General features: G+C 42.8%; 1 protein-coding gene across 2 annotated transcripts in view; it reads right to left on the bottom strand.

Moving 5' to 3' along the window:
* LOC133968331 (neurocan core protein-like) overlaps window positions 1–12,006 on the bottom strand; it is a 39,274-nt gene extending 27,268 nt beyond the window's left edge. For both annotated transcript variants that reach the window (XM_062404316.1, XM_062404317.1), the window contains exon 1: window positions 11,664–12,006. The gene's annotated coding sequence lies outside the window, so the exon portion shown is untranslated. The remainder of the gene's footprint in view (window positions 1–11,663) is intronic.
* Between the last annotated feature and the right edge of the window lie 1,076 nt (window positions 12,007–13,082).

Genomic DNA, 13,082 nt, shown 5'->3' with positions numbered 1-13,082 from the left:
TGATTGTTCAAGAGTTCATTTTTCCAGTAAGTTTGGTTTTAAATATAATTATTTGATGATATAACGATGGGTGAAACATCACAATTGACAGATTAGACTGACTCCGGATTGGTCAAGAAGGGACCTCGATACATACAGACCTCCGAATGTGCAAGATGGTGGGATTCATAGAAGGGATATTTTAGCTTAAATTCTGAACAATGGGTCAGTCATCCACCTTTATATACGGTCTATGGTAAAACATACACCAACTGTTCCAGATGGCCTTGAGGACTAAATCAATGACAATCTAATCTGAGGCAAACAAGGTTGCACGTACACATTATCACAGTAGCAGATAATGTTTCATATCCATTCATTATCACTGTGATAATATAATAACAAATAAATAACTTCATCTATATAAGGCCACTTAAGGACCCAGACATGGTCCACTGAAGCTTAGCAAATTACTCATTCAGCGCTTTCCAGCCAGGGAGCTAATAGCGACCAGTGTGAGAGTGTGTCTTTGTGTGTGTGTGTGTGTGTGAGGCTATAAAATGTTGGCAGTGCACTGAGACAAAGTGACCTTTGAACCCATTTCCAATTGGAGCTGGGAGGATGCCCTGTTGGACACATCACATTTATCTGGCAGATGCTTTTGTCCACAGTGACTCACATTTTTCACCCAGGACCCACTTTAACACCTGAGCTGCAGCTGCCTGTATAAATACAAATGACGGCACCGGTCCTATACCACTGATATATAAAATATCAGTGGTTGTCAAGAATGATTTGGACACAGAGTAAGAACTCTAATGGAGAAAAAACTGGTTATTTCTTAAACCGTCCAAACAGTCTTTCGCCACAAAGTATAAAGTTACAGTGCACTGCAGTTAAACAGTGTTTCTGGTGCATTCCTGCTGCACCACATAGAGCAAATTCTACCACATATCAGCAATGAGCTGCTGACTTTGCCAGAGTGTTTGGCTTGGGGCCTGAAGCGTCTCAGCTCAATGGAGAGGCGCCTGAGATGGAGCTTTATTGCCCCGTACTGGTATGAAATGGAGATGAAGAGGAGGGTATGCTGCTGGAAGTAAACACAGCTTTGTTTTATATAGTGTTGCTGATTTTAAGGGGAACAGTAATAACTCTGAATTATAAATTTACTTGTGGACAAAAAAATGGCTCCTTCTACCTCCCAGACTGGTTGGAATAGAACTTGGAACCATGAGCAGAAATTAGTCCAGCTCGTTTGGACCGGCTAGATTTCACTTACATGACGTAAATAGTTGATCCAACAAAGCAAATGTCCTTTTGCATTCACCGAGGTAACAGCAACTCATTCCAACAGCATCCCGATGCTCAGAAAGAAGCATTATGCAAGACCAGCTCGACCCTTTATAAATTACAGGAATAATGGCGGCTCTCTTCTCCGACCATGTGAAAGCCCACTTAAATGTTCAGCCATTTTGAAGTGAAGCGTGTGACACAAAGAAAAACGTTCCTCAGATGGTGACACCTGCCAAACAATACCGTCATCAAACTGCAATTGTGATTCGTTTCATTTTTTGTGCGCGACCAAGTGGGTCTTGGACTTTATGAAAAAGGGTGGATTCTGGTGAGGGTGAGACCCCGCTGTGCCACACACTTAGAGGCATCGCACCATAAAGGTGGGCTAGGACCCCATGATGGGCTGTGACAGATTGGGGTCGAGCTGTTGGACTCTGAAGGCCTGGTTGAGCTAGTTGGGTGGGTGACAGCAGATTTCTAAAGGTCTGGAGAGGGTCATGACACCGAGGAGTTTGCCCAGTCTTGCAAGCACAGAGCATTGGAGGGTGTTGTATGCGGGTGCCTGGGACTGGCAGGGGCCCCTGCTTCTATCCACAGCAACAGAATTCAGAGTTCAGCATATGGACATCTCTATGGATGCGATACAACATGCAAACCGTGTTTCTATAGACAGCAGCCATTCAAAGTTGTACCCGTGGGGAATTTACAACATACAGTCGCACCAGCTGCATACTAACCACTACCTGCTTTTGTTAGGGACGAGACATCAGATGTTGTGAACGCCTCCCTCTGAATCGCCCCTCTTCACTCTCACAGGCTCAGTTGTGTCTTGAGGAGAAAAGAGCCAGAAGTCTCTAAAATGCTTCAGTGGACATCAATGTGGACGTCCATCCGACACATTTTCACGATGTCGCCTGAATAGGTCGGATTCCCGGCTCATTGTGAGAGCCAGTGAGTGCGGTGACAGAGATCCAAAGAGAGCTAACAGACGAGGCTGGCAACGGACGAGGCCGACATTATGCCTCAGCACTAAGCTGTCAATCTGTCCAAGCCTCATGATCATCGTGACGCAGGCGAGTAGGTGCCCCTCTACCCAAGTCTACTTCAGAACTACACTAGGTGGGAAAACTGCTTGAACGGAAAATCATGAAAAGTGTTGAACAAGTTATTTCCGTGTGTGAGTGTAATCAGGCCACATTGGGTCCCATGTTGATTGATGACATAAGCACACAGCTGTAATGGTGCGGCTCCTATAGAGTCCCACATCAACCCGCCGCCAGTGCAGAAGGTGCAGAAGTCACTGAAGCTCACCCTCTGTGTTCATGCATAGAAAACATGTACACAACTCACTGAAACACACACACACACACAACAACACAAGTACAAACACCCGGTCTCACTCGATCTCTTTGTTAAACATGAGATTGCGTTTGCTGAAACATTCTGCAAGTCAACAAATACACGTGCATTAACGCAGGAGCAAGAAAAAAGGAAGTGAACTTGTTGAAATGACCTTGTTTCTCATCAAATGTGATCAGGTCATCATGAATTGGAGAAGATACACAAGGTGCTTAAACTGATATTAAACCATGAAACACACCCATTACACATCTAAGTGCTGGTGGAAAAAGAGGATGAACCATTTGATTTAATGTGATAAAATTACACTTTATCATCAGAATGCTTTCACGTAAGCGTTTCACATAAATGACTACGAAAATAAAAAATAATAGAACTACCAAACAAACAAAAAAAATTGTGTTGCACATTATGAATATGTGGCTGAGTGCAATCGATATTATCGCTATTATTATTATCCTTAGTCGCTGGTCATATACAAAACAAAACCAACAACGGTTGTTAGCTTCTGACATCTCTGATTTGTGGACCATGGTTCATTTCTGCAGATGTTTCTTTTGAACAGCAAACTTAAAATGCATGATGATTTAAAAATAAAGTCTGACTCAAACCTCCAAACTGGCTGCATTGACTGGACTCCAGGTTCACTCCTGACTCGGCTTTAGTTGTGATAATTAGCCGAAATGTTCACATAGTTTTTACAAATCCAAGTGTGAAAGCTGGAAAGGAACAATACGCTTGCATGTCATGTCATGATCTACAAAAATATATACATATCCGTTGGTAATTCCAATGGGTTCACTTCTGGTTCACTTATGGTTCAGGTAAAATGCTGTTGTTAGGCCTGTTGGCTGTCGTGTACAGTAGTTTACAAAGATAGGGTTTTTCTTGGGGTTAGGCCTCCTTATGTCCTAATGGATTTTGTCTGGTTTCCTCCAACAGTCCACAGACATGCAGCTTAGGTCAATTAGAGACTTTCAATTACTTGTAGCTGTGATTGTCAGTGTTTGTTAGTGTGTGTCAGCCCGGCGATACACTGCCGACCTGTTGAGGGTGGACCCCACCTCTCACCCAATGACCCTCAGAAGATAAGCGTTATAGATAAGAAGGATAATTGGGGTCAGATGAGCCACTCAAAATTGTTGTTATTGGCACTTTTTTCTGACAATGTAGCTTAATTGCTCATTGTTGAGGTGTCCCAAATTTGCATTGGATAGCTGCAGTACATGATTGTGTTTGTGGTAAAAGTTAGCTCTTTGTCAAACAATAACCCTGTCCCGGACGCTAACTGTGATGAAACGGTTTGTAAAACTACACAAAGAAAAAAAACATTTGTGTTTTATGGTTTAACTTTCCATTTACTGTTTGGCTAGAGCACAATAGAAGGTACATAAACCTTCCCAAACCAAATACGGTACAGTATAGAGCCTCAACTGTGATTAACAATGTAGATGTGTCGACCCTGAACAAGACCTTATGTAAAATAATCTCTAACCTCTAATTACATAGTCATTGATATGTTGCGGCAATGGTCTACTTACTCAACTCCTGTTATAAACATTTACAGCTCATATTAGTGCATTCATACACACCTTTGAATCCATAGCATTCAATATGGATTCTAACACAAATTCTCACACAAATCCTGTTTTTCCTTTTCTTCTTGGTATTTGACCGAATTTTGTTCTCCCCACAACAGAAGAAAGCTCGGGAAAATTACTTCCCGATTACATTTGATTTCTGCAGTAAGATCCAAAACATTTCTGGGGCGACAGCATGATGACAAGAAGGAGCCATGGAATAAAATATCTAGAAATATGAGGCAGCTGAAGAGGGGAGGCTTCAGGACTTAAGATAAATCTGTACCATTAGACATTGAGACTGAATAATTTTTGAGTGTGGGGACAAAATGTCAGCCCACTGGGACCTGACAGGAAAGTCTGATTCCTCTCCTCCTTTTTCTTTAATCATGTCTCGCCTATTACCTCACGAGAGCGGCGTATAATAACACCAGATGAGTGACAGACAGAGTGCTGAGCTGGAGAGGACGAGCGTGAAGGAAGAGGAGTGAAAGGAAGGTCATTTTATCACCATTGTGATAATACACTTCCATGATGAAAGCTCTTCAGAAAAGCTGCACTGGAGGCTCCATAATTCTTCTTAATTTATCGTTTGCGGGTAATAGGCTGCAGTCGGTCCATCCTGGATGGATGTGTGGCTGAAAATTTGAAATTCAGCCATGCACAGAAGCAATTTTCCTTAATGAATTGTAAGGACAGGGGGGAAAAAATACAGTAATAGTATGTTGCAGTCGAGATTTGGTGCCATAAAAGAGACATAAAACCAGAGTGCATGAACGCTAATTGCTCAAGAAATTAAAAACAGAGAAAAGGACACTGCTGAGGGAGGGTGAACTAAGCCGAATCATTTATTCACTTCCTGCACACAGAGACACAGATAGCCTTTGTGTGCAGTGTGCCTGTGTGGTGACTAATCACACTCAAAGCAACTAATGACTCATGCAGTTGTGGCCGGGGTTTCAGATGGCGAGAGGACCCTGGAAAGCTGCTGGTTCCTCCGATTCAAGATTACACACCCCGTTCCTCTCACACTGAAACCATTGATCTCACTGGGCATGGAGACAGGGGTTACTCAAACCAGCTCGACAACACGCTCAGACGCCAAGTTAAAATTTGGCTTGGATGTGCGTTGAGTAAAGCGCAGAGTGGAGGCACTTAAGATCTTTCTGAGTTCCTGCACCGGGTCGGGTACCAGACGGGGTAACGGGTAAAAGTTAAGATAAATTTAGATAGGGAAGGGGTGGGAACTAAAGTGTGTTTTTTTCTGAAAATGTCATAGATGATTGTGCAGTATTTTAACATTTAAATAATAAATAAACTATATGAAGCCTAGTCAGCCTCTGTGAAAGCCCCACTCCCCCATGGATCACATCTCTTTTGCTCAGGTAACTATTACTATGGACATCGAACCAGCTTCAAATCGACCAATTAAAGACAAAAAAACAGTTCCACATTGTAATAACTCTCGATAGCCACAAGGCCTGCACATGGACGCAGAGGAAACACACTGACAGCTGCAGGTACACAGGTGCTGCAGCAATTATTTTCCAAGAACACCTCTGAGCCACAGGAACAGGAGGACAAGGTGGACAAGGAGGCCATAACCCTGCTGATGTGAGGGACTGTGTATGTAACATGTGTTTAATCACAGGTCATATGTAAACGGGTCTGGGCAGGTCCAGATTTGACTTAGAGATAATGGCGGTTAACATGTCCGATATGGAGATTTGCAAGTGTGCACGGATTTGCAATAGTGGACCCGTGCAGCTCTGAGGGATCCCTAACAAACAAGTAAGAGATGGCAAGGAGCCAGGACTGTAAGTAGGTTATAGTAACTGTAGTTGGCTGTTACAACTTTTGTGGTCTTTTCATTAACTATTCATTATAGTACACAGAGAGCTAATAGGGAATATGTTTAATGCATGTCCCACCAATGATTTGTTCATACCTGAGAGAGATTGACAGCTCTTATAAAACCCATCTGTAGGCATCCTTCCTCTTGAGGCTTTAAGATGCACTCCACAGACTCGCAGCAGGTGATCTCAGATACGCTCATTTTCTCTCTCCACCTCTTCATCCTCAGCCTCGTGCTGGCACCGCCGCATGTGTGTTTTGTCGCGCGTATGTTCGTGTATGTTAGCCAACAGTGATTTGGCAAAAGCAATCTATTAAATTACATCTGAATAACATATGAAGGAGCCGCAGTATTTATACTGTAAGTGTGGACACAAATGTGTGAGAAGGGAGCGTGCTAACGTAGCTTTTTATCACAACCAGGCGAGAGCCACAGTGGAATCAATCATCTCCCATTTCTGTAATGCATCATAAAGGATCAAGTCACACTGGCTTCAAGTGGAACCAGTGCCTCTTAAACAAAAGAGAAAAAAAATGTTCTCATTTACTTATAGAGGGACTTCACAGAAAAACAAAGGTGACACAGCTGAAGCATTTAATGTGTTTGTTTTAATTTTGCTGCAGGAACAGGCTTTTATACTACATGTCATATTTCAGGAATGAAATGAATGAAAAGACATTTTTAAAAAGTGTGGATGTGTTATTTAACACTTTTCACATGAATGTATCTGAAATCTCAAACTGTCAAATATCACCTTTAAATCTGCTTTAATTAGTAACATTATCCACAAGACGGCAGCTGTAAACACAACACTGATATATCATGCTGTAAACCTCTAAAGTAAATATGGTAAACATGTCAGCAAACCCTAGCTAATCTGCATTTCTAATAGACATAGCGCAACTTGATGGACGTTAAATATAACAGTCAAGATGCTGCCATGAAAACCAGAACAGTGACCTGGGAGAGGCTAAAAACGAAATTTCTGTAGAGTTGGGGAATAACTCTTTAAAAAGCTTTAAATGATCCATTCCGTTCAAACCATTCAAATGTATTGTATGTAAAATGTTTGTCTAAGTAAAAAGCAATATTGAAGGAAATATTGATTTTAGGATCAGGGATCAAATATATGTATCACGGGGCTGTCAGTGTGTGGTCTGAGTGGCCAATACACCAGCTGTGTCTAAAAGAACCCAGAGGTCAAAGGTGAAGGTTCAGAGGTCGGCTCTCGATAACAAAGCCAATAAAGGATCAGGTGTGTGTGAGACTCAGCATTCATCCACTCTTCATTCTACATCTTCACAAATGTACACACACATACAAGCACACGCACACCCTCTCTTGTAGTTTGTCTTGGATCATCAGCGCTACCATAAAGGCGACAGTAAAGGCCGTATTTTCATCCCAAGCCTAACAGACGCACATGTAGACACACTGTTGGGACGTCCTCCAAGAATCTGTCTTTCTTTAATGACGCGCTGAGGCTGTGGACTATCAACTAGCAGAGGACAGAAAATACAAGACAGAGCTCTGTCCTTCAGGTGTTTGTCACCACTGCTGATACCCAGAGAAACTGTCTCTTCATTCTCACAACAGCGACAAATAGCTGAGGGGAGATGTTTCAAACAGTGTGACGTTGGGAATAGAAATAACCCATCAGCATGTTGGAAGTAACAAATCATTCAAATCGTCCCTACACCACAGAGGCTGAAGGAACTTCTCTTACTACTTATGATGAAGCTTCTTCTCATCCAACAAATGCTGACTAAAGCTAATTTTGTTTGGAAAGGCTCCTGCAGATGTGACTGGCGTCTGCACAGCTCAACACAACATAACTAGTTTAAGAGCCACTAATATAAAGGAATGTGGAAACAACACTAATTAAAAACAACTATTTAGTCTCTAATGTAGGTTTTTATTATTTATATTATTTCTATAATTATTGTTGTTCTATTTTGTTTAACTAAATGTCAATATTGATTACATATATTGTATGATTTTAATTATTACTATTATTGATGGCTTTGGTACACATTGGTCTCTATATATTATTATTTATTTAATTTAACACCCTATGTTTTGTCAATCACCTCCAGAGCACTTTGAATTGCATTTGACCAAACATTGTCTTCTACCATGCAGTCGGCACTTGCAGGAGAGCCCCCCCCCCCCCCCGGCCAAAGACAAAGAGAGCGACCTTTCTCTCTTTGTGTGGATGAGCTGTTCGTCTACGCTTGTAATGATTGGTCCGGTGGGCTGCTCCTGTCCCCGCCCAGGACTAAAGACGGAAGTTGATTGATGGATTGGTTTGTCCAATCCCTTTTGGGGTTTTGTATCTGCAGGGACCCGCTCTGGTAAAAGGGGGTCTCGATATTCCAGGGAGAGAGTCAGAGAGCGACAGCCAAAATCCAGCAGCACGCTGCTCTTTTTCCCCATTGACAAATGGCGGTGGTCGGATCGTTGGGCTCGGAGATTTGAGAGCTGTCCAGTGCTGAAAATGTGGACAGTTTCTGCTCCAGTCACCAGGAAGCCATTGTTAGTCTAAAAACCTATCCCCCCTCCAGCTGTAAACAGACAACAAAGTTCAGTGAGATCATAAAATCTCCGCTTTCCCTTCACAGTCTAGTTCACAGTTGGATCTGCTGTTTATGAATTAAAGCGAGAGCAAAGTAAAATGGGGACTGCAGCGCAGAAGTCCAATATATTTACTGCATTGTACAACACACTGAGTGACACTGAGCGAATCCAAATGAGCACATATTCAGGGCAATATCATCCTAAAGCCATTTGATCGTACACCTGGGCCTCTATAAGCCAGTGCTGATGTTATTTGCATTTATATAGTTCCATTCTGTTGGTTATTAACACTGTATAAGGGGAATTCACTCCATAATCACTGCAGTGACATATTAGAACAGGCACTTTCACACCATAGAGACCAATATCAAAGCCTGGCTGAGGATTACCTTTGGCTTCTTCTGAAAATACACAATCAGCGAGTCTCATAGCCGTGAACTGGAGAGAGAACCGCACATGTGTGATCAGCGGGGCTAAATTGTTGTCCCTGATTCATTTCAGTCTGAAAAAGTGTCCATTAGGGCTCCAGGTAATGGTTATTTCCATGTTTGAGCACAGTTTGCCAAAGACACGTCGATGTCGGCAAAATATTTTGCCTGATACCAAAATCTAAAGATATTCAACTGACAATGATATATCAAAGAAAAACAGCAAATATTTGTCCTTTTCACATGAAAAATTATTTGATTATTTCAAGAGTTGCTCATTAATTTTTCATACATCGATAAACTGGCTAATTGTTTGTGTTGTAATCTTCATTCAGATATTTTTTTGATCTGTTACGTAAAATGCAAAAAATAAGAAAACCTGATAATCAGTTTACTTTTGTGTCAGGCAAAGAAAAACAACAAATCTTCACAGTTAAGAGTCTGAAATAAGGGTACGTTTGGCATTTTTACTCGAGCAACTGCTTAAAATTGGCGCCAATTACTTTTCTGTAGATTGACTCATTGATTATTCCACCTATCTTTCTACTTCTACAGTATGTCATCCATTTAAAAGTACCTCACGTGACTCTTTTTAACTCCCGGCCTCCACTGATGCGAAGCGTCTCCTCGAATTGCAGACGGCTCGCAGCCAGACGTGATAAACAATACGGAGGCTGATTGAGTGCAGAGTGTGCAGCCGCAGACAGCGAGGCAGCTGAACTGCAGCTTGTACTCTATTTTAGAATCAGACCCTTTTGTTCCCCCCACAACCCGTCTCACTCTGGTTCCTCTCCTCGAAAAAGTGCAGTCGTCTACTTACACAGATGAAAACACAAGCATACACACAGCTACTGTATGCGTGCCGGCCCACTTGCCCCTTCCCAACAACACACACACACACACACACATACACACACAAAAAGACACACACACGTCTGAAGAGAATGAAAAATGCATGCTGTAAACTTTCAGCACGGTCTCTTAGCCTCATTCCTTCGTATTCTCCTCGCTCCTGCTCCCACATGCGCTACTTCCCGGTTATCATGCTCACACGCACTTCCTCCTCCTTCAACTGCATCCAGCTCGTAACGCAGGGTTGCCCTGTTACCCTTGTCCTGCTTTATGGCCCTGACACACAGCTGGTGGTGGGCGCTCTAACCAGGCCATAGAAGAATAGACTCAAACTCCTCCACACATGGAGCGGTGAATAGAAACAGAGCTGGGCTTTTTTGGGCTGCGGGGGCTCTCGTGATCTCAGACAATACAGCTCATTTGTCAAGGTGACCCAAACAGTTTTCCTCCTTCACTGTGTTTGTACATGCCAGCATTTGTTTACAGTGCATTACACTCATCAAAACCCGACTCTCAGAGATCCACCATCATGTCACTCTTTGTGTCATCCCTCATTTAATGTCAACAGGACCAAAGCAAAGTTAGTTTCACAAGGCAGACGAACATGAGGTGGTGTGATGTAAAGACAGAATCGTCTATGAAGCTGTCAGAGTACACCGGGATCAGTGATAACCCAGATTCTATAAGCAAAACCATCTATATTTAATGTCATGCCCAGGTGACGGGTCGGGAGGTGGCTCAATATAATGTCTGATTTTGGCAGATATTCAACAACATGTTGTTTGTTCAGCAGGAGACTGTGATTTACATAATGGATTTCACAAACACCTGTTCAAGTGTTCAGATCCGCTTCCACAACTGCACTCAACAGACTGCATCCTCCCACCCTTTCATTTCTATTACTTATTTGCATCTGTAAAGGGAGGAGTGTGTGTGTGGGGGGGGGGGGGGGGGGGGGCTGTGTGTGTGTGTGTGTGTGTATGTGTGTAGTCCAGGTATTACTCATATTGTGAGGACCTAAATCTGTTTCTATTTACATTGTGGGGACTGGGGGTTTATGGGGACTAAAAACAAGTCTCCACAATGTCCACAATTCGATTTTAAGGTATGTTAAGGTTTTAAGGTTAAGGTTAAGTTTAGGTCAGGTTTATGCTAAGGGAAGGTTAGGGTTAGGGTTAGGGGTTACCCTTAAGTTGTAACTATGGTTACGGTGGAATTCATAGACATAACATCACTTGAGATGTAAAAGACACAGAGACAAGGTTACTTTACATCACTTGGGATGTTAAGGAAACACAGACAAGGTTACTTGGTGAGTTATTATTTATGCATGTCCCTACATGGCTTGTAAATATAGACCAATATTAAAAGCTCTGACCTGGTAAATAATTAAAGATATCCCAAACGATGTGTGTGAGGCTGTGTGGCCATGCGAGGAGGGAGGCACAGATCGGTCCACGGGAAACACGTATTACTTACACTTAATGCATGTGCATGTGCATATAATTAGATATTGCGTGAATGGGCAGAGTTGGGAAAGGGGACTCTGAAATACCTTTAGATTGACCTGCGATCGTTTAGCTAAAGTGCATTGATGTAGCCAAGGAGCTGAGCCAGTTGGAATCCAGCAGCTGAGCGGGCAGTGGAGCTCCCCACCACCCGGTGACATGAGATGTATGACACACTGACCAAATGATTTGTCTCATAAAACATGCATAATCCTCCTGCTCTCACTCTTACCTTTCTGTGACAAGGCGAGGTGCGTCCTGATGGTGCAATCCTCTGGAATGCGAGAGAAGGCGCCTCGGTGCAGGTGCTCTCCAGAAAGAAAAGAGGCTCCCAGAGGATGCAGAGACGACAAACGACAAGAACAGGGGTGAAACAGCACTTTTGCGAAGGGGGAAGAAGAAAAAGAGACCGGCCCGAGTGTGTGTGCGCGCACGCAAGCGCAACCACTCCGCGTCCTGGAGTTTACGCGCTCCTTCTTCTCCTGCGTTATCCTCCGCTCACTGAGCAGCAGCAGCCTCTATGCGCCGTTCATCCTCACACACTGACAGACACACACACACACGCGTGCACCCACAACACAGCAAGGTGCTCCCTCCGCCCCCAAGCAGCAGAAGCAAAATCAGTTTGAACAAAGAGGCAAGCGGTGACAGGCAGACGGTTCCAGCGCCCCCATTCAAAGAGACGGGGGGACGGGGTGGTGGTGGTGGTGTGAGAGGGAGGGGGAGGGCTGGGGTGAAGGAGAGAGGGAGAGAGAGAGAGAGAGAAAGAGAGAGAGAGAGAGAGAGAGAGAGAGAGAGAGAGAGAGAGAGAGAGAGAGAGAGAGAGAGTGAGAGAGAGAGAGAGGGAGAGGGGTGGGGGGTGTACTTTGTGGGTGACCATAATCCGATTCACACATAAACCTCAAAGGTTGATCCGGTGTCTGTGAATTAAATTAGAATTTACATGAGATTATATATATAATGACAGTCTGACCATCAACTAAAACCTCCTTATGCCACCCATACACACACACACACACACATACACACACACACACACACAATACAAATCATGACCACTTGTTCAGTTCCCACAGACCAACCATCACACTGTCTTCATTAATCATTTTATATTTTATATCCATCCATCTATCCATCTATCTATCTATCTATCTATCTATCTATCTATCTATCTATCTATCTATCTATCTATCTATCTATCTATCTATCTATCTATCTATCTATCTATCTATCTATCTATCTATCTAGGACACATTGTTTCTGATGACAGATCTGACCAGAGGTGTCTGACCTGCAGGTTCATCCACACTGAATCCCCTCAATGATAAAGTGAAGAAGAGCAATCTACAATTAACTACAATCTTTATTTAAAGAAGGAGAAAACACTGCTCTTCAGCCAAATATTCTTCAAACCTGAACAACTTTATTTAGATTTTATTGGAGACGTCAAAGTTTCCACAGATGTTCATTAAGAGCCTGAATTTTGCAACGTATGAAGAGCGATAGACAAGACAAATATAAAGTTCAAGCCTTGGGTTTAAATCGCTTTAATGAAGACTTGGATCAACCGTATATATTTGACCGAATATATAATACTACAAGAGACTTTATGAGATGATTTCTCTGAACTTACAAATACTTAAAGCTGCAG

Source organism: Platichthys flesus, chromosome 14 (assembly GCF_949316205.1).
Source record: "Platichthys flesus chromosome 14, fPlaFle2.1, whole genome shotgun sequence".
Classification (NCBI taxonomy): domain Eukaryota; kingdom Metazoa; phylum Chordata; class Actinopteri; order Pleuronectiformes; family Pleuronectidae; genus Platichthys; species Platichthys flesus.
Note: the sequence above shows the minus strand (reverse complement) of the source record. Positions and strands in the feature narration are given on the sequence as shown.